The sequence below is a fragment of the Loxodonta africana genome, chromosome 6 (assembly GCF_030014295.1).
Source record: "Loxodonta africana isolate mLoxAfr1 chromosome 6, mLoxAfr1.hap2, whole genome shotgun sequence".
NCBI lineage: Eukaryota > Metazoa > Chordata > Mammalia > Proboscidea > Elephantidae > Loxodonta > Loxodonta africana.
In genome coordinates this window covers 21634950-21657666 of record NC_087347.1, presented here as the reverse complement: position 1 = coordinate 21657666, position 22717 = coordinate 21634950, and the positions used below count along the sequence as shown (strand labels likewise).

The window sequence follows — 22717 nt, the reverse complement described above, 5'->3', positions numbered from 1 at the left end:
TGTTAATATGGGAAGAACAACTCAGAAAAGGAGGGTGGGAATGGTTGTACAACTAGAAGTATGGGATCAATATCATTGAATTGTACCTATAGAAACTGTTGAATTTTTGGTTTGACTGTATATTCTTAACAATAACAAAATAAATAAAATAAACTATAAAAAAAATAAGGCTATAATATTACTAACAAAAATAGAAAAGTAAAGGAGAAAGGTGGAATGTTATAGTGCAAAGAGACAAAGGGCTTCTTCATCTTTTGTAATGTCACAGAGAGAAGCACAAAGAACAATAATATAACCAGTCAAAATAGAGTCTATTGCAATATCATGTCTTATTGATTTGACTTCAGAACCATATAAACATTTTAGGTAGTTTGGAGACAAAATTAAATTTTATAAAAGAAATTTTTTAAAAATAACAATAAAAATGGGGCAATAGATAAAAATTGAACATTTTTGAGTGCCTTGAACACCAGTCATTTTACTGCACATTTTTAGGACATTGACTTAAACATGGCATTCCCTTGCACAAAACTTTCCAGTTGCTCCACATTGTTCCCTGGTTAAGGTCAAAATTCCTTAACTAGAGACCCAAAGCTGGTCATTATCTGTTATGCAAATAGAGCAAACATCTAAGAAATTCCCTGCTTGGATGCAGTGAAAAGAGCATTGTGTTTAGAGTCAAATAACTGGGATTCTAAACTCAAAGGTAGTCATTACCTGTTATCCAAATATATCAAACATTTAAGAAATTCCCTGCATGGATGCAGTGAAAAGAGCATTGTGTTTAGAGTCAAATAACTGGGATTCTAAACTCAATTCTTTCACTTATTTGGTATAGATAGAACTTGGGCAAGCCTTTTAGCATGTCTGTAATCTCAGTTTGCTTGTAGGCATAGCAGTACTTGCCCTTCTTCCATTAGGGAGTTGCCTGGGAAATATGTGCTGAAATCCTCCCCACAGTGATCTGCAAATATGGCCCCGTTGGAAATTGGTACTTTCTTTTGTTATGTTAATAATGTCATACCAAAGTAGTGTGGGCCCTGCGCCCAATTACTTTTGAGTTATAAAAAGACAGAAGAACCATAGAGGCACACACTCAGGGGAGAGACAGATGACAAGGAATGCCAAAGAATGCAAAGAAATACCAAGGATAGCTGGCAGACTTCAGAAAATAAGAGAGGCTCACAGAAGGAAATCAACATGGCTGAGACCCTAATTTGGACTGTTAGCCTCCAGAACTCTGAGAAAATTAATTTCCATTTTTTGAATTCAAAAATAAAATATATCAGAATCACTCTTTGTAGCAACCCTCTCTGTATTTTGACTTGCTTCTTTATCTGATAGTATTTGAGCTTTGGACAACAGTCCCCAGGCAATACCTTCAATGCCCACATACTAGAAAAATCATGCAAGAGATGGGAATAAATATGATAAATCATCCCAGCTATTAACCTCAAGAAGCACACACGTAGTTATCTCTTTATGCCTATATGTTTAAAATATTGACAATGAAAACAAAAAATGTAAAAAAAAAAAAAACTTACAAAGCTCAAGGTGATGCAAAATATGTAGCTTACTGCCTAGTACCTATTAAAAAAACCATCGCCGTCAAATTGATTCCGAGTAGAACTGCCCGTAGGATTTCCAAGGAGCACCTGGTGGATTCGAACTGCCAGCCTTTATGGTTGGCAAATATAGCTCTTAACCACTACACCACCAGGGTTTCCTAAAGCCTAGTACAGTGGGAGAAACAAAAAAGAAGCCAAACCAGTTGCCATCCAGTAGATTTGGGCTCATGGTGAGTTCATGATTGTCAGCATAGAAGTATGCTTTATAGGAGTTCCGAAGCTATGACCTTTCAGACGCAGATCGTCAAGCCTTTCTTCAGAGGTACCTCTGGCTGAGTCAGAACCAACAAGCTTCCAGTTAGTAGTTCAGCAATTAAACCTTTGCACCATCCAGGGATGAACAATTTTTGCTAAAATGGTTGAAAATTTGCTAGAACCATTGATCAGTACAGTTCTTCTCTGTGCTCCATGGGTTACCCCGAGTTCATCTTCAGATGAAACTCTGGGCACAGGAACAGAAGAACAGCAAAAGCAGGGACAACAGTAGCCACCGAAGAGCTCAGGCCATAGTTGTTTTGTGGGAAGCGGTTTCCACAGTTTGGGGTATTTCTACTGCAATTGCACCCAACCCTGGTATAAGACTGAAAGGCATTGGTGCTGGATCTTGGTCCCTGGGGCTTCATGATGGTATCTGTCCCTAGAATCCCGCATGCAACCATAATCTACACCTCCTGAGACTCTGAGGACATTTTAGTAGAAAAGGTCAAATGGAGAAAGGGAAAAGATGCCTGCTAGTGGCTTTCCCCCCACGTGTCTGTCAGTTTGTCGTACTGTGGGGGCTTGCATGTTGCTGTGATGCTGGCAGCTATGCCACCGGTATTCAGATACCAGCAGGGTCACCCATGGAGGAGAGATTTCAGCTGAGCTCCCACACTAAGAAAGACTAGGAAGAAGGAACCAGCAGTCTACTTCTGAAAAGCATTAGCCATTGAAAACCTTATGAATAGCAGTGGAACAGTGTCTGATATAGTGCTGGAAGATGAGCCTCCCAGGTTGGAAGGCACACAAAAGATGACTGGGCAAGAGCTGCCTCCTCAAACTAGAGTCGACCTTAATGACGTGGAAGGAGTAAAGCTTTCGGGACCTTCATTTGCCGAAGTGGCACGACTCAAAATAAGAAGAAACAGCTAAAAAGATCCGTTAATAATCGGAACCTGAAATGTATGAAGTATGAATCTAGGAAAATTGGAAATCATCAAAAGTGAAATGGAACACATAAACATTGATATCCTAGGCATTAGTGAGCTGAAATGGACTGGTATTGGCCATTTTGAATCAGACAATCATATAGTCTACTATGCAGGGAATGACAACTCAAAGAGGAATGGGGTTGCATTCATCGCCAAAAAGAACGTTTCAAGATCTATCCTGAAGTACAATGCTGTCAGTGATAGGATAATATCCATACTCCTACAAGGAAGACCACTTAATACGAATATTATTCAAACTTATGCACCAACCACTAGGGCCAAAGATGAAGAAATAGAAGACTCTTATCAGTTGCTGCAGTCTGAAATCGATTGAACATGCAATCAAGATGCATTAATAATTACTGCAGATTGGAATGTGAAAGTTGGAAACAAAGAAGAAGGATCAGTAGTTGCAAAATATGGCCTTGGTGATTGAAACAATGCCAGAGATCAAATGATAGAATTTTGCAAGACCAACGACTTCTTCATTGCAAATACCTTCTTTCACCAACGTAAACGGCAACTGTACCCATGGACCTTGCCAGATACAACACACAGAAATCAAATTGACTACATCTGCGGAAGGAGACAATGGAAAAGCTCAATATCATCAGTCAGAACAAGGCCAGGGGCTGACTGTGGAACAGACCATCAATTGCTCATGTGCAAGTTCAAGCTGAAACTGAAGAAAATCAGAGCAAGTCCACGAGAGCCAAAATATGACCTTGAGTATATCCCACCTGAATTTAGAGACCATCTCAAGGATAGATTTAATGCCTTGAACACTAGTGACCGAAGATCAGATGAGTTGTGGAATGACATCAAGGACATCATCCATGAAGAAGCAAGAGTTGATTGAAAAGACAGGAAAGAAAGAAAAGACCAACATGGATGTCAGAGGAGACTCTGAAACTTGCTCTTGAGCATCGAGCAGCTAAAGCAAAAGGAAGAATTGATGAAGTAAAAGAACTGAACAGAAGATTTCAAAGGGCCTCTCGAGAAGACAAAGTAAAGTATTATAATGACATGTGCAAAGAGCTGGAGAGGGAAAACCAAAAGGGAAGAACATGCTCGGCGTTTCTCAAGCTGAAAGAACTGAAGAAAAAATTCAAGCCTCGAGTTGCAATAGTGAAGGATTCTGTGGGAAAACATTAAAAGATGCAGGAAGCATCAAAAGAAGATGGAAGGAATACAAAGAGTCATTATACCAAAAAGAATTAGTCGATATTCAACCATTTCAAGAGGTGGCATATGATCAGGAACCAATGGTACTGAAGGAAGAAGTCCAAGCTGCTCCGAAGACACTGGCGAAAAACAAGGCTCCAGGAATTGATGGATATCAATTGAGATGTTTCAACTAACAGATGCAGCGCTGGAGGTGCTCACTCTTCTATGCCAAGATATATGGAAGACAGTTTCCTGGCCAACTGACTGGAGGAAATCCATATTTATGCCTAGTCCCAAGAAAGGTGATCCACTCGAATGTGCAAATTATAGAACAATATCATTAATATCACAGGCAAGCAAAATTTTGCTGAAGATCATTCAAAAACAGCTGCAGCAGTATATCGACAGGGAACAGTCAGAAATTCAGGCCGGTTTCAGAAGAGGACGTGGAATCAGGGATATCATTGCTGACGTTAGATCGATCCTGGGTGAAAGCAGAGAGTACCAGAAGGATGTTTACCTGTGTTTTATTGACTATGCAAAGACATTCGGCTGTGTGGATCTTAACAAATTATGGATAACATTGCGAAGAATGAGAATTCCAGAACACTTAATTGTGCTCATGAGGAAACTTTACATAGATCAAGAGGCAGTTGTTCAGACAGAACAAGGTGATTCTGATGGGTTTAAAGTAAGGAAAGGTGTGCCTCAGTGTTGTATTCTTTCACCATACCTATTCAATTTGTATGCTGAGCAAATAATCTGAGAAGCTGGACTCTATGAAGATGAATGGGCATCGGGGCTGGAGGAAGACTCCTTAACAACCTGTGTTATGCAGGTGACACAACCTTGTTTGCTGAAAGTGAAGAGGACTTGAAACACTTGCTAATGAAGATCAAAGACCACAGCCTTCAGTATGGATTGTACCTCAACATAAAGAAAACAAAAATCCTCACAACTGGACCAATGAGTAACATCATGATAAACTGAGAAAAGATTGAAGTTGTGAAGGATTTCATTTTCCTTGGATCCACAATCAACAGCCATGGAAGCAGCAGTCAGAAAATCAAAAGACGCATTGCATTGGGTAATCCTGCTGCAAAGGACCTCTTTAAAGTGTTGAAAAGCAAAGAAGTCACCTTGAAGACTAAGATGCGCCTGACCCAAGCCGTGGTATTTTCAATCACATCATATGCATATGAAAGCTGGACAATGCATAAGGAAGACCGAAGAAGAGTTGATGCCATTGAATTGTGGTGTTGGTGAAGAATATTGAATATACCATGGACTGCCAAAAGAACGAACAGTTCTGTCTTGGAAGAAGTACAACCAGAATGCTCCTTAGATGCAAAGATGGCAAGACTGCATCTTACATAGTTTGGACATGTTGTCAGGAGGGATCAGTCCCTGGAGAAGGACATCATGCTTGGCAGAGTACAGGGTCAGTAGAAAAGAAGATCCAACAGGGTGTGTTGACACAGTGGCTGCAGCAATGAGCTCAAGCATAACAACGATTGTAAGGATGGCGCAGGACCAGGCAGTGTTTCATTGTGTTGTGCATGGGGTCGCTATGAGTCGGACCTGACTCGATGACACCTAACAACAACAACAGCAACAGTGGCTTTCCACCCCATCTGATAGGGTGGACACCCTGGGCTCATGGTCCCTAGGGCTGCAGCAACCAACGAAGGCAGGAGCCCAAGGTAAGAGTGGAAGGTGATGAGAAACTCATCCTCTATTGAATGATTTCCTTACCTTTGCTACCTCACCTCTCGTGGGATATTCTGGTAGGACTTCAATGCCAATTGGCCTGACATCTCTGTGCAGAAACTCAAGCACCTGCAGTTCTGCTTGCAGTATCATCCTCCTGATCCCTCTAATTCTCTCAGTGTGGGTCTGGCCCTGCTATTGCTCTCTCTTCCTGATCTTCATCACCATCATCATCACATCCCATTTATCAATGTCACCATCACCACAAACATTTTCTAAGAAGCCCAAACCCTGCTGTTCTTCTGGAGAGGTAAAGAGCTTCGATAGCTTTTCTGCCTTGGAATGCCTTGTAGTAAAGTTAAGAATGCAACATCTGCACAGAATAGAGAAAGAAAGAGAAAGGCATAAGAGGAGTAGTCTGGAAGTTCTTTAATTCAACATGTGATTTTCTCAGTATGTAACTGGAGTATTTTAAATGGTGCAAGGATTCTCATGGAGGCAAAGATTTAGGGGGTGTCTTGAAGCCCAATGGTATTTTGTTTTTTATGCATGGGGCCCAAAGAGTAATTAATGCCATTTGCCTGGGTTCCAGAAGCTCTGGGTTTGAAACACTAACTCCTAGTTATCTTATGTATAACTGAATGAAGCATTGCCTGGTACTGTTCTATCCTCATAACCTTCAGTATGTTTGACTCCATTGTTACAAACACATGTCATTCCATCTCATGGAGTGTTACTCAATGTTGCTGAACCTCTAATTTACCACACATGATGTCCTTTTATAGGTATGGGTCTTTGTTGTTGACATGTTCTAAGTAAGCATGACAAACTCTCTTCATACTTCCTAACTTTTAAGGAGCGTTCTAGCTGTGTCTTATGCTGAGTCAGAACTGACTTGATGACAGTGGGTTTTGTTGGGGGGTTTTTATTTAGTTATATGGAAAAGTAGTGCTTATACTAGAAATTTCAGACCTGTTCTGAATCTAGATATCCTAAAATATTTAACTGGACGTCAAGTCCCTCTGAAGAGAAATATGTAATTTAAAAGCAGCCATAAATGCTCTCTCCTCAACCCTTTCAGGAGCCCTGGTGGCACAGTAGTTAAAGCTTGGCTGCTAGTGGAAAGGTGAGTGGTCCTAACCATAGCTGTTCTGCAGGAGAAAAATGTGACAGTGTTGTACCAAAAAGATGACAGCCTTGAGAATCCTATGGGGCAGTCCCACTCTGACTTAAGGGTTACTGTGAATCAGAATCTATTTGAAAGCAATGGGTTTGATTTTGTTACCCTGTGGGAACTCCTGGGACATATGGGTATCCCAAAAACTTTTTATGACTCTGGAGTTCTTTGAGAAGGAAGTAACCTGATTTTAACATGTTTAGAGTCAAGGTGGGAGCATTTGGAAATACATGAAACTCTAAAATCCTGAGTTGGAGTCTCATTTTTGTGCAGATTGAGCATTGTCTTAGGTGCTGCTTCCCGAATATGTGAATTTTCTAAATTTTTGACGGGTTTGCCTTTATTTCTGTGAGATAAACCTCCTCAATATGTTTCCCAGTTATGTTCTTGTGAGAATACACTTATCATGAGAATAAGCTATTGTGTCTTCATTCAGTCATAGCAGTCATTTTCTCCTTTATGCCTTTCATTGTTTCCAGGTGGTACTGGCTCCCTTCTTTTTTAGCTTCTGAACAGTAAATAATGCCTTTCCAATAAAGGGTAATGATAATGTATTACAGTGGTACTTATCAAGAAACGTGAACTCCTATAAGTTATTCTTACCACACATTCATTGACTGGTATCGGTAAGATTTTCTGTGTCCTGGCATACACTGAAATCTTTGGGATCCCTATAATGGGTATCAAAATACATAACTCAACAAAAAAATTGAATTGGTCCTTTAATTAGCATGTGGTGTGTTACTGAGAACAGATGGTATAAACAAAAAATTCAAAGAATAATTAGGTCACCAAATTAATGAACTCAGACTCTTCTGTTATTTGATTTGTATCATGGAACAGTTAAATGCTTTGTATTTTTCTGGTCCTTTTCTACACAGGCACAGAGACTTACAGAAGGTGGAAGTAAGCTTTTGAGAACTGATTCCAGAAACATTTCTTTTCCCAGTCTCTTAATTCTTTCTACCCAATACAACAATTTGATATAGCTATTTGAAGATAGACTTCAAACTAAAATTACTGACATTTTCAGTCATATTTGATCATATAATTCTTCCCTCCAAATGACATAGGTTTTTTTTTTTAGTAATAGTATTCAAAAATACATAATAATTGTAGGGCCCGTGGTGATTTATATGACTTCTAAGAGCATCTGAATGAAGTCTATCATTTTTTTAAACTGTTACAAATAGAATAATGCGGCTTCCCACTTATTGCTTTCACACTTAGCAAAGAATATTTCCTATTTAATATTAGAAAATACTATCAAATGTTAAGGATTTTATAAGGTAAATTTTAGGGGTGATGAAAATATTCTAGATCATGATTATGGTGGTAGATATATAACTAGCCATTTGTCAAAACTCATTGAATTGTATATTAAAAATTGTTAAATTTTATTGAATCTAACTAATTCCGAAATAAAGCTGATGATTTAAGGAATTCATGGAAAGATAGACTTTATATGTGGGCATTATATAAAAATAACTCAACAATGCTAATAAAAAATAATCATCACATATCAAAAAAAAGTTATGGATTTTAGAGCCTAGAGCATTAAATAGATGGAATGAAAACGCCCACCTGGGAAAAAGAAAAAGAGCAGAAAAAATATTATAGGGTCACTACCTGTCCCACAAAAATAGTGAGCACTAGATAGGAATGGTCTCCAAGGGTCAACGCTGCTCCGTGATATAGAGGTAACATCAGCAACAGATGAAAAGAATTTAGTGTACCTTATGAAAGAGGCCAATGGCATAAAGATATATAATTTGTGAAGTTTGAATACTACCAAATTGAGTTAAGAGTGTTTATTACAATGGACCACTACCTGCCTTAAAGTCTGTGGTACTGCCTTGGCTCACAAGTTGCTATGATGCTAGAAGTTATGCCATGGATATTTCAAATACTAGCAGGGTCACTCAAAGTGGACAGGTTTTAGTGGAGCTTCCAGAATAAGACTAGGAAGAAAGGCTTAGTGATCTACTTCCAAAAACTAGCCAATGTAAACCTTACAGATATAAACAGAATATCTTAAGATATATGCTGGAAGATGAGCCTCTTAGGTTGTGAGGTGCTGCACAATGGCCACAATAATGGACTCAAATATGTCAGCAATCATGAAGAAGATGGCTCAGAACCAAAGAAGTTTTCATTCTTTTATACAAGATGTTGCCTTGAAGGGGAGCCAACACGACGATCTAACAATAACAATATTCTGGTGGTAAAAGAATATCATAAATATAGGACATCTTCTAGTTGAAGTTTATTTTTTCCCATGTAATCAAACTCATAGAATAAATATTGATTATCAGTCCAATGGAGGCTCAGTGACACTTGGTTTGATATAGTTCTTCCAGACCTGCCCTCAACCTGACTGACACAGGACTGTGGCTTCTGGAACAAGGTCAAATCTTCAGAAAGCACATGGGGTTTCTCCCAGCTGAAGTGCTTTGAAGCACTATAATAGACCAGATATGATTTTCTGATCTCTAAAATTGATCTTTTTTTTTTTTTTTTTTTTTAAATCCCCTCAATAGCTACCTACCTATATTGCAAAACACACTATGGCTAGAAAAATCTGTGCTGTGACACTCTCCTGGGAGAAATCTGGCCTCACACCACAGTCTGCTGGCTAAACCCTGCCCCTAATTTCCAAGGATGAGTGGTCCAATGTGATAGTCAGTATCTACATGTGGTTATTGAGTACTTGAAATGTGACTTCTCCGAATCAAAATAGGCAATACATACACTGAACTTCAAGCCTTAGTAAACCAAATAAATAAATAAACAAATAAATATCTCATTATATTGCTTTTGTGTTGAAATGATCTTACTTTGGATGTAGTGAGTTAACTCAAATTTGCTAAAATTAACTTCACTTGTTTGTTTTATAATTTGACTATTGGAACTCTCCACGAGCGCCAAAATATGGCCTTGAGTATATCCCATCTGAATTTAGAGACCATCTGAAGAATAGATTTGACGCATTGAACACTGGTGACCGAAGACCAGACGAGTTGTGAAATGACATCAAGGACATCATACATAAAGAAAGTAAGAGGTCATTGAAAAGACAGGAAAGAAAGAAAAGACCAAGATGGATGTCAAAGGAGACTCTGAAACTTGCTCTTGAACATCGAGCAGCTAAAGCAAATGGAAGAATTGGTGAAGTAAAAGAACTGAACAGAAGATTTCAAAGGCCAGCTTGAGAAGACAAAGTAAAGTATTATAATGATAAGTTCAAAGAGCTGGAAATGGAAAATCAAAAGGGAAGAACACACTCTGCGTTTCTCAAGCTGAAAGAACTGAAGAAAAAATTCAAGCCTCGAGTTGCAATAGTGAAGGATTCTATGGTGAAAATATTAAACAATGCAGGAAGCATCAAAGATGGAAGGAATTCACAGAGTTATTATGCCAAAAAGACTTAATCGATGTTCAACCATTTTAAGAGATGGCATATGATCAGAAACTGATGGTACTGAAGAAAGAAGTCCAAGCTTCTCTGAAGGCATTAGGGAAAAGCAAGGCTTCAGGAATTGATGGAATATCAATTGAGATGTTTCAACAAATGGATGCAGTGCTGGAAGTGCTCACTCAACTATGCCAAGAAATATGGAAGAGAGCTACCTGGCCAACTGACTGGAGGAGATCCATATTTATGCCTATTCCCAAGAAAGTTGATCCAACTGAATGTGGAAATTATAGAACAATATCATTAATATCACATGCAAGCAAAATTTTGCTGAAGATCATTAAAAAATGGCTGCAGCAGTATATTGACAGGGAACTGCCGAAATTCAGGCTGGTTTCAGAAGAGGGCGTGGAACCAGGGATATCATTGCTGATGACAGATGGATCCTGGCTGAAAGCAGAGAATATCAGAAGGATGTTTACCTGTGTTTTATTGACTATGCAAAGGCATTTGACTGTGTGGATCATAACAAATTATGGATAACATTGAGAAGAATGGGAATTCCAGAACACTTAATTGTGCTCATGAGAAACCTTTACATAGATCGAGAGGCAGTTGTTTTGACAGAACAAGAGGATACTGATGGATTTAAAGTCAGGAAATGTGTGCCAGGGTGTTTTTCTTTCACCATACCTAATCAGTCTGTATGCTGAGCAAACAATCCGAGAAGCTGGACTATATGAAGAATAAGGGGACATCAGGATTGGAGGAAGACTCATTAACAGCCTGTGTTATGCAGATGACACAACCTTGCTTGCTGAAAGTGAAGAGGATTTGAAGCACTTAATAATGAAGATCAAAGACCACAGCCTTCAGTATGGATTGCACCTCAACATATAGAAAACAAAAATCCTCACAACTGGACCCATGAGCCACATCATGATAAACGGAGAAAAGATTGAAGTTGTCAAGGGTTTCATTTTACTCGGATCCACAATCAACAGGCATGGAAGGAGCAGTCAAGAAATCAAAAGACACATTGTGTTGGATAAATCTGCTGCAAAGGAACTCTTTAAAGTTTGAAGAGCAAAGATGTCACCTTGAAGACTAAGGTGCGTCTGACCCAAGCCATGGTATTTTCAATTGCATCACGTGCATGTGAAAACTGGACAATGAATAAGGAAGACCGAAGAAGAATTAATGCCTTTGAATTGTGGTGTTGGCAAAGAATACTGAATATACCGTGGACTGCCAGAAGAACGAACAAATCTGACTCGGAGGGAGTACAACCAAAATTCTCCTTAGAAGCAAGAATGGCGAGACTGTGTCTTATATATTTTGGACATGTTGTCAGGAGGGATCAGTCTCTGGAGAAGGACATCATGCTTGGCAGGTTACAGGGACAGCGGAAAAGAGGAAGACCCTCAACGAGGTGGATTGACACAGTGGCTGCAATAATGGGCTCAAGCATAACAACCATTGTAAGAATGGTGCAGGACCTGGCTGTGTTTCGTTCTGTTGTCCATAGGGTAGCTATGAGTCGGAACCGACTGGAAGGCACCTAACAGTGACATTGGAACTCTTAATATTGCTTAGGTGTCTTGCATTCTGCTTCTGTTGGACAATGCCGTCCTAAGGGGCTGTCCTTGTACACCTCACCTTGGTCAAAACTCTCTCCTTAGACTTACAAGGTTGTGTCTGGGTTATGTTGGCTGTGCATCCTTAGGGATTTGCTTTGGTGTTGCCAGCCCCTTCCCACTCACCTCAGTGCTCTAGGTTGCATGTCCTTATGCAGGCGTCTTAGAATCCTGCAGTTTCTTCCTGAGTTTTTCACTGCTTTCTCCCAGCATGCTTTCAGCCAGTATCACCATGACATCAGCAATGATATCCCTTGTTTCAAGACCTCTTTTGAATCTGGCTTTAATTTCTGACTGTTCCATGTGGATATACTGCTGCAGCCACTTTTGAAAGATCTTCAGCAAAATTTTACTTGTCTAAGACATTAATTACGTGGTTTGATAATTTATGCATTCGATTGGATCACCTTTCTTGGGGATAGACATAAATATGGATCTCTTCCAGTTGGTTGGCCAGGTGGCTGTCTTCAAGATTTCTTGACATAGAGGAGTGAGCATTTCCAGTGCTGCATCCGTTTGTTGGAACAAATGAATTGGTACTCTGACAATTTTGGAGCCTTATTTTTCTTCAGTGCCTTCAGTGCAGCTTGGACTTATTCCTTTAGTGCCATTGGTTCCTAATCATATGCTACTTCTTGAAATGGTTGAAAGTCAACCAGTTCTTTTGGTATGGTGACTCTGTGTATTCCTTCCATATTCTTTCGATGCTTTCTTTGTCGTTTAACATTTTTTCCTGTAGAATCATTCAATATTGCAACTCGAGGCTTGAATTTTTCTTCAGTTTTTTTCTAGGGTGATTAGTCCTAGTAAGGAAGAAGTGTCAATGACTCTGAAATTTTTGGTAAAAGATTTTTATGCTAGAGGAGGGGAAATTAATCTGACAAAAATTCAGTTGCCTTCTACCTTACTGAAATTTCTAGAAGTCCAGTGATGTGGGACATGTCGATATATTCCTTCAAAAGTGAAGGATGTGTTATTGCATCTGGCCAATCCAACAACTAAAAAGGAGGCACAATGTCTGGTGGGCCTCTGGATTTTGGAGGCCAAATATCCCTCATTTGGGTGTGCTACATTTATCAAGTGACTCGTAAAACTAGTAGGTTTGAGTGGGTCCTAGAAAAAGAGAACCCTCTTCAACAAGTTCAGGCTTCCATGCAAGCCACTCTGCCACTTGGACCAGATGATCTGGTTGATCCAAGGGTGGCTGAAGTGTCAGTGGCAGATAGAGATGGTTTTTTGAGTCTTAGCAGACTCCTATTGGTGAATGACACATTAGACCCTTAGGATTTTGGAACACAGAGCAGCCATCCATTGCAGATAAACACTAACACTTTTGAGAAACAGCTTTTGGCTTGTTAGTAGACCTTAGTAGAAACAGAATGCTTAACCTTATGCTACCAAGTCACCATACAGCCTGAGCTGCCCATTGTGAACTGGGTGTTTTCTGATCCACAGAACTATAAATTAGTATGTGCATGCTATATTCTGTCGTTAAATGGACGTGGTATGCGCCAGGTTGCACCAGAGCAGGACCTGAAGGCACAAGCAGGTTGCACGAGGCAGTGGCCCAGATGCCCATGGTCTCCCTCCTGTAACGTTACCAGCCGTCTCTCAGTCTGCACCTATGTCCTCATGTGGAGCTCCTTATGATCAGTTGACTGAGGAACAGAAAACTCATGCCTTGTTTACAGATGGTTCTAGCACCACTGGAATGTGTAGTGGCAACACTACAGCCCCTTTCTGGGACCACCCCAAAGGACATCAGTGAAGGAAGATCTTCCCATCGAGCAGTGAAACTGATAGTTTACTTCGCATGGAAGGATAAATGACCAGATGTGGGATTATATACTGATTCATGGCCTTCACATCAGTGAAGGAAGATCTTTCCATTGAGCAGTGAAACTGAGTTTACTTTGCATGGAAGGGTAAATGACCCGATGTGGGATTATATACTGATTCATGGCCTGTGGCAAACCATTTGGCTGGATTGTCAGGTACTTGGAAGGAACATGATTGAAAATTGCAGTCAAGGAGGCATGGGGGAGAAGTATGTGTATAAACCTCTGTGAATGGGCCAAAAAAGTGATATTTGTGTCTCATGTGAATGCTCACCAAAGGAGGAGCTCTGCAGATTAGGATTTTAATCAAGTTAATAGGATGGCACGTTCTGTTGAAACAAGTCATTTTATTTCTGAACCAACCACTCCTATCATTTCCAACAGCCTCATGATCAAAGCTGCCATGGTGACAATGATGGACATTATGCATAGGTTCAGCAGCATGGATTTCCACACACCAAGGCTGACTTGGCTACAGTCACTGCTGGGTGTCCAATCTGCTTGTGGAAGAGACCAACATTGAGTCCTCTACACAACACCATTCATCAAGGGGATGAGCCAGCAACCTGATGTTAGGTTGACTACATTTTAGTGGTTTCATCATGGAAAGAACAGCATTTTTTTCTAATTGGAATAGACATTTTCTCTGGATATGGATTTTCCTCCCCAGTATGCAATGCTTCTACCAGAACTACCACCCAATGGATTTACAGAATGATTTATTCACTGTCGTAATATTCCACACAGCATCACCTAGATTCAAGGGACTCACTTTACAGCAAATGCATTGCAGCAATGAGGACATGTTCATGGAGTTCACAGGTTTTACCATGTTCCCAACCATTCTAAAACAGCTGGGTTGAAAGAATGATGGAAAGGCCTTCTAAGGATATAATTATGGCACCAGCTATGTGGCAATTCCTTTCACGGTTGTGGAAATATTCTTCAAGAGGCTGTATACGCTCTAAAACAGCCTCCAATATAGGGTAGTTTCTCCTACAGCCAGGATTCATGGGCCCAGGAATCAAGGGGTGGGAATGGGAGTGTCACCACACATTACTAACCCTAGTAACCCACTCTCAAAATTTATCCTTCCTGTTCCCACAACTCTATGCTCTTCCTGTACAGAGATCTTAGTTTCAAAGGGAGGCATGTTCCCACCAGAAGTCGCAACACTGATTCCATTGAACTGCAAATTAAGAACGCCATCTTCCCATTTGGGGCTCCTCATTCCTCTGGATGAGAAAAAGAAAGCAGTTACCATACTGATTGTGCTGATAAAGGGGAAATCAGACTGACATTACATAAGGGAGATAAAGAAGATCATGTCTGGAATACAAACGATCCCTTAGGGCATCTCTTAGTACTAAAATGCTCTGTGATTAAAATAAATGGAAAACTGCAGCAACAAAATTCCAACATGACTACTAATGGTCTGTATTCTCAGGAATGAAAGTTTAGATTACCCCACCAGGCAAGGAACTATGACCAGCTGAGGAGCTCGCTGAGAGCAAAGGGAATACGGAATGGGTGTTAGATGGAGTTTGTTCTAAATACCATTTATGATCATGTGACCACTTGCAGAAATTAGGACTGTAATTTTTGAGCATTACTTCCTTGTATGTATACATCAAATATTTTAGTTTTCATCATTTATAAAATATAAGATGTAACCAGGGCCAGTGTATATTCAGTTGTATGTAGGTTAGTTGCATCATATTAGGTGCAAATGTGACTTTGTGATTGTCTTTATTTAGAAATTGCGTATAATAAAAGGAGATGTTCAAAGTCACAAAGTTGATATGGGGGACTGTGGTGGTTAAGGATGTGTGTCAACTTGGCTGGTCCATAATTCTCAGCAGTTTGACATTTATATAATGATGTAGTTTGGCAGTTATGTAATGGTGTAATCTGGCAGTTATGCAACACTGCAGTTTGGCAGTTACGTAAGGCTGTACCTAACCTCTATTTTGTAGTGTAATATAATGATGCCCGTGACGTGATCAGCCAACCAGTTGTAAAGTGAGTTTCCTCAGGGGCATGGCTCGAGACAAGTATGTGGATATCCCGGCAAATCTTGCTGGTTTTTGCTCCCTCTGGATCCTGTATCTGGCTCATTATCATCTGATCTCCTGTTCTTAGGACTTGAGCCAGCAGCCTGCTCTATTGTCTACCAGTATTGGAATTTTTCCACCTTGGCAGCCTGTGAGGGAGTAGCCTGCCATCTTACCTGCTGATCTTGATATTTGCCAACGTCCGAAGCCCATGAGCCAAGATTCTGCCATCTGACCTGATGTCTAAGTCATCTAGTGCTGCTATAACAGAAATACCACAAGTGGATCATTTCAGCAAACAGAAGTTTATTCTCTCACAGTCTAGTAGGCTAGAAGTCTAAATTCAGGCCGTCAGATCCAGGGAAGGCATTCTCTCTGTCAGCTCTGGAGGAAGCTTCTTATCATCAATCTTCCTCCGGGGGCAAGCAGTCAGCAGGGAGGAGTTAGGAAGAATGGCTGGATTTCCTGGCAGGACCTGCGTGTTTCTTTCTTCCAGTGCCACTTCCTAATCTTTCAGGCTTGTATTCGTTGTTGGAGACCAGCAGGATTAAATGTAACTTGCTGTGGCTTCCCAAGCTGTTGATACCTGAGTATCCCAATCAATCTATCAAAGAATCCTGGGGCAGCTCATCCTTATGACAGTGGCCACATAGCAACAACCTGACTGGGCTTTCATGCTTAGTTATTCTCAGAGACAACTTAAACAGATTAAATAAAGAAGCTTGTTTACGAGGCTTGAGAACCCTTTTGCTAGAAGAGGGGAGTTTTTGTGCTCTCTCTGGAGGAAATCAAAATGATATGCAATTTGTGTGCTATGCTTTCTGTGGTTGTTATATGCTCAACAGCTGTCAGCCATGGATATGAGAACAGCTATTGACTACATTAGAAGAAGTATATCCTATGACGATGGACTTGCACAGGGGGCTGGGCACTTATCTCATGGGGGAGCCACTTTTTGTGGCATAGCTTCACTGTGTCTGATGGGTAAAGCCGAAAAAAAGTTTTTCAGAAAAGGAACTGAACAGGATAAAGAGGTGGTATATAAAGAGGCAAAAAATGATTACCATGGAAGACCTGATTAACCTACATAACCTGTTATTCTTTATGGTTGGAAACAACTCTGAAAATTTTCTAATGCGCTAACTTGGAAAAAATAAAAATTACATCTTACCATCCCAAGATTGCCCTGTAGAAGGACTTGGCAAGTGGTTATGTAGTCATCCAGATGCTTTGCATGCAAACTTTGGGATTTGTGGCCTGTCACTAATGGAGGAAAGTAGAATTTGAAAAATACACCCTGCCCTGAATGTAAGGACACAGACTTCTAAATGCCTTGGAGATCTCAAGCATATTGGAAAACCAAGGCTTCTAAACAATGTTCAGAGAATGTGCATATCTCCACATGATTGACATTAGATTGGGGCGATGTGGGGGATTTGTAGCATAACCGTAGGCCAAGATTCAAAACCATATATAACCAAGTATGCCCTTTTTTTCAGAGGTGGGGTCATACAATCAAATCCTGTGATGATGTCATTTTGGGGTATGGGCTTGAGGCAGTAGCCTTTTTTTTTTTTTTTAATAACTAGTTTAAAAATAAAGTTAAAAAATCAGAAACTCTTTGGTACAAATTGGATCATATTATAAAATGGCCACAAAACTTCAAAACAGTTTACACTTCATATAAAATTGGTAATATTCCAGTGAAAAATTAGTGATTGTTTTTAAAGTTTGATGATTATTGATGGTAGAAAATTGCTTGAAGATTTAAGTATCTGGGATTAGTCTTTGAAAACAGATAGTCCCATAATTATTTTAATGATTTATTTTGTTATTCTTAAGTGAAGTGTGCCAATTAAACCTGTAGAGCCTATATAAATGAAATTAATGACTTTATGGTAAGAATAAATAGGCTTGAGTAGTAAAATCATTTTCTAAAGGGACACTGTGGAAATAAGATTCTATTAAGTATTAAAGTCACCATAACTGAGAGAAAAGTAATTTGCACGTAATCGTAAAGGGAAACTTCTGAGCTATGCTGGGTGGAACACCAAGTATGTTTGATTTTAATCTCAAATTATTTGTTGCCTTGTTTATCTTTTGGGGGAGAAAATAATGTTTCATACACTAAAGAAAAGATAATCTGTTTTGTTTATTCTTTAGATATATGTGATATTGTAAATTACATTTGTATTTTTAAACCTGTTATTTTTAACGACTTGATTTTAGTTTTTTGCCCCCAGTTTAACTGAATTAGCTGTAATTTCAAATGAGTAATTTTTATACTGATTTCAAGCTAAATAAGTAAAAATGTAAGCACAAAAATTGTATCACTCAACTAAGCTGAATGGTGCAGCTTTATTTAAAAATGATGGTCTTCTATTACAAGAAAACAAACTTAAAACTTACATAAAAGAATTAGACTTTTGGATCTGCTTTAATTTCATTCTTGTAGGATGTTTTACATTTAAGCAACAAAATAAGAGACCAGATTTTGAGTTGTGTTCACTTATCTTTCAGAGAGATCTATTACTTTAGCCATTTTTGTTTGATCTGGAAATTTTTTACTCAAGCTTGAATTGTTGTTGTTGTTGTTAGGTGCTGTCAAGTCGGTTCTGACTCATAGCGACCCTATACGCAACAGAACGATACACTGCCTGGTCCTGCGCCATCCTTACAATCGTTGTTATGCTTGAGCCCGTCGTTGCAGCCACTGTGTCAATCCACCTCGTTGAGGGATTTCCTCTTTTCTGCTGACCGTATACTCTGCCAAGCATGATGTCCTTCTCCAGGGATTGAACCCTCCAGACAACATGTCCAAAGTATGTGAGACACAGTCTCGCCATCCTTGCTTCTAAGGAGCATTCTGGTTGTACTTCTTCCAAGTCAGATTTGTTCGTTCTTTTGGCAGTCCATGGTATATTCAATATTCTTCACCAACACCACAATTCAAAGGCGTCAACTCTTCTTACGTCTTCCTTGTTCATTGTCCAGCTTTCACATGTATATGATTCAATTGAAAATACCATCGCTTGGGTCAGGAGCACCTTAGTCTTCAGGGTGACATCTTTGCTCTTCAGCACTTTGAAAAGGCCCTTTGCAGCAGTTTTACCCAATGCAATGCGTCTTTTAATTTCTTGACTGCTGCTTCCATGGCTGTTGATTGTGGATTCAAGTAAAATGAAATCCTTGACAGCTTCAACCTTTTCTCCGTTTATCGTGATATTGCTCATTGGTCCAGTTGTGAGGATTTTTGTTTTCTTTATGTTGTGTTGTAAATTAATATCTATTTATTTATACATATCTGCACAGTGTATTGCACCTGAAAAGAGAAAGAAGAATGTCAGGATATCTACCTAGCAAACATCCAAAGACCAGAAGTCCTCGATTCCAGGCTGAAGGTTAGAATCACCATAAACCCTGTTCAAACAAATGAATACCTAAACCCCATCCTTCAGAGATGCCAATTTCATTAGTCTGGGATGGGGCTGGATATCAGTAATTTGTGATTTCCTCCAAACTATTGAAAGAGTCTATCCCAGTCAGCCAGACTTCTCTGATTGTCCCACTTAAAATCCAGACTTAAGCCTCTACACAGACAGAAGCAGCTTTACAAAAATGGAACTGGAAAAAAACAAGCTATGCAGTAGTAAACGCAAAATGGTGTCTTCGAAGTCTATCCAATTCTGCCTGGAACCTCGGCAGAGAAAGCCAGAAAAAGCTCCAAATTAAACTATTAGAGATATCAAACAATCAGCTGAATGGGGAGCAACAATAGATTTATCTGTCTTCAAGATTGAAGACCCTGAAAACTAGAAGAGAGAATATAACCTACAAGGTTGAACTGTTCCTCCTTCTCTAATCACACTCCCTCCAACTCCCCAGACCTTGAGTTGCTGATAAGGCATTTCTGTGTTACAGCCTAAAATCATCTTACTGCTTCTCTGCTCAAAGTCAGTTCACTACTCAACAACCACCAGCCCCTCCATTTGGACATGAGCAATAAGCTGCAAAACTGTCCTTAGATAAAATTCATTCATCATACCTTCAAAGAACACGTCCCAGTTGCTATATTACAACCCCCACTGCAGCCGTTAGTTCCTGAAATTGCCTGTCTATTCTTAGAAACCTCATGAATTATGCATAAGTTGCCTATTCTGAACCCTATAAGTATGATGAGTCCAGCCACAAATAAGACCACCCTGTGATCATATCTGAACATAGACAAGAACAAGGGCACTCTGCAACTACAAGGAGTCTCTTGCTGGTACAACCCATTAAGTGCTTGGCTACTAGCTGAAAAGGTGGTGGTTCAAATTCTCCCATGGACCTCTCAGAAGAAACGGGTGTTGATCTACTTCCGGAAGATTGGAGCCATTGAAAATCCAATGGAGCACAGCTCTACCCTGAAACACATGGGTTTTTCCAAGAGTTGGAGTTGGAACTGGTTATTATTATGGAACCACAAAAGTAAATATATACACATCTTTCTCTCCCAGGTAACAAGAGTATCTATGACTTTTCTACCATGACAGTTCTAGTCCCATTTTGTTCCTCCTGCCTCCTAAAATAAAATTTATAAAGATTCTTAATCACTGAATTCTCCCTGCTGTCTTACAGTATTTAATTTTGGTCAATGGCCAAGTGTGAACATCCCAAAGTGTAAAATAGTGGTACTGACAAGACGAATATCTAAGAATAGATAATGAAATTCATAAAAGAAAAAGCATATTATGCCAACTTGATTTATTATCATGTAATGAACCATAAATTTTTATTTTCAATGAACAAGAATAAGCTACTTGAGTGCAACACCAATTTGAAATGGAATAAGAAAGAGATGATTCAATGAAGATGAAGAGGAAAAGGCATAATTATCTACAAAATATGGCTCAGGGACTAAAATTCTTCTCCAGTTAGAGATAAGTGGTCTCTTCTTCAGCCAATATGGACAATCTGAAGATAAGACTTTGACTTCCTTACCACGTTATCTAATTTTTTAATGGGCTGAGTAGCATTTTTCATTCAGCACACAGCCTCTGAACATCAACCACGTAGTAGGCACCATGGATTCAAAAATAAATTAGATCTGGTTCGAGCTATCAAGGAGTTTGCTTCCTAGAGATTGAATCCTAAACTTGTCCTTCTCTTTCTCAATACCTTTTAGACATATCTGACCCGAGAAAACTTTCTAGGAAGTTATTTAATCAATATCTGTCTCTCATGTATGCCTCCTTGGAGGCAGGAGCTATGTGTACCCTTCCATCCCTAGTGCCCAGAACAGCACATGACACAAGTAGACCCCCCATAAATATTTTTTAAGTGAATGAATTTGAGTTTCCTTCTTTCAAATGTCCATAAAATAGACAGATTTGCACTGGCTTTTTCAGGTTCTGAAGATATTTTTAAAAGCATAAGAACTTATATCTCCAAACAACTTGGGAGGCATGTGGCACAATGCATACGGAGCACAGCTTCCAGTGAGGCTCCTTAGCTTTGCATTCTGGTCCTATTTCTTATTATACTGTGAGTCTTAGACCAATTGAGTTAGTATCGGCATGAGTCCCTGGGTGGTGTAAATGGTTAACGCCCTTGGCTGCCATCTGGAATGTTGGAGGTTTGTGTCTACCCAGACATGCCTCAGAAGAAAGGCCTGGTGATCTACTTCAGGAAAAAAAAAAGCCACTGAAAATCCTGCAGAGTATAGTTCTGCTCTGACACATGGGATCGCCACAAACCGTGGTCAAATCTGTGGCAACTGGTTTACTGGTTTTATGGTGAGTTTCCTCATTTGTGAAATGAGAAATGTGATAGCAACTACCCTTAATTGTTAGGTGGATTTAATCAGATGAAACACATAAAGTGTGAACCTGCAGTATCCAATATGGTAGCCACTATGAGCCACATATGGATATTGAACACTTGAAACATAGCTAGTCAAATCTGAAATACGCTTTAACTAAAACATACGCTGATTTTGAATACTTAGTATGGAAAATGATGAACAGGATATATGGCTTGCAAAAGCCAGAAAACTTCTCTGGAGAGTCGGCCTCTATTGGATGCAGGCCACACCCCCAAGGAAACCCTCTTTCAATTGGCTGCTCATAACATATCTTATCATGGAGGTGATTACCTTGTACCAGATTTCATAAGGAGTGATTACATAATTACGTAACTGCCAAACTACATCATAACTGCCAAATCACTTGAGAATTGTGGCTTAGCTAACTCGATACACAATCTTCACCACCACAGCTTGTTTCGCTTTCAATTTTGGAGAGCGTTGTCTTCAGATGAACTTTGCAAAGTAGTAGCTGAGTTTTCGTATAAACTTTTCACACAGAAAGACTTCTCTTTTCAGTACTTAGGTTCTGTAATCAAGAGAAAGAAGCAAGCCACAAATAGAATTTTGATGATTCACCACAAGAAAATATGAAATATATGCTTGTAAATAAATTTTACAATGGGATACATTATAGCAACTCCAGGGTTTGACTATTTGCCCCAAGGATATCAGATTGCAGCTGGCCTACCGGAGAGGTGGCCATGTGCTCCATAAACTCCTTAGTTTCTCTATAATGTCTGGTCTACACTCAAGATTTGTTGTTTATTGTTTCCCCTTTTAAGGATAATGAGGTCCTTGTGTTCTTAATTTAAGTGCTTTTAAATTCTTGTAGAAAAATAAAACAGGAAAAATAACAAAAATGAAGCAAAAGAGAGATTATGTAATTTTAAGCAGATTTTACACACCGATCTTTCTCTAAGTCACAATGGTGCGGCTCTGTCTTAATACAGTTAAACCCAACTCAAAGATAATGTGCCAAGGTTAAATACTTTTTTTGTGACTTCACAAAAATTTGATGAGTGATATTTATGGCTAGAACACTTGTTTAGAAAT

General features: G+C 39.4%; 1 pseudogene; it reads left to right on the top strand.

Moving 5' to 3' along the window:
* The first annotated feature begins 16399 nt into the window (after window positions 1-16399).
* LOC100667939 (geranylgeranyl transferase type-1 subunit beta-like) lies at window positions 16400-17365 on the top strand (annotated as a pseudogene).
* Window positions 17366-22717: the final 5352 nt, after the last annotated feature.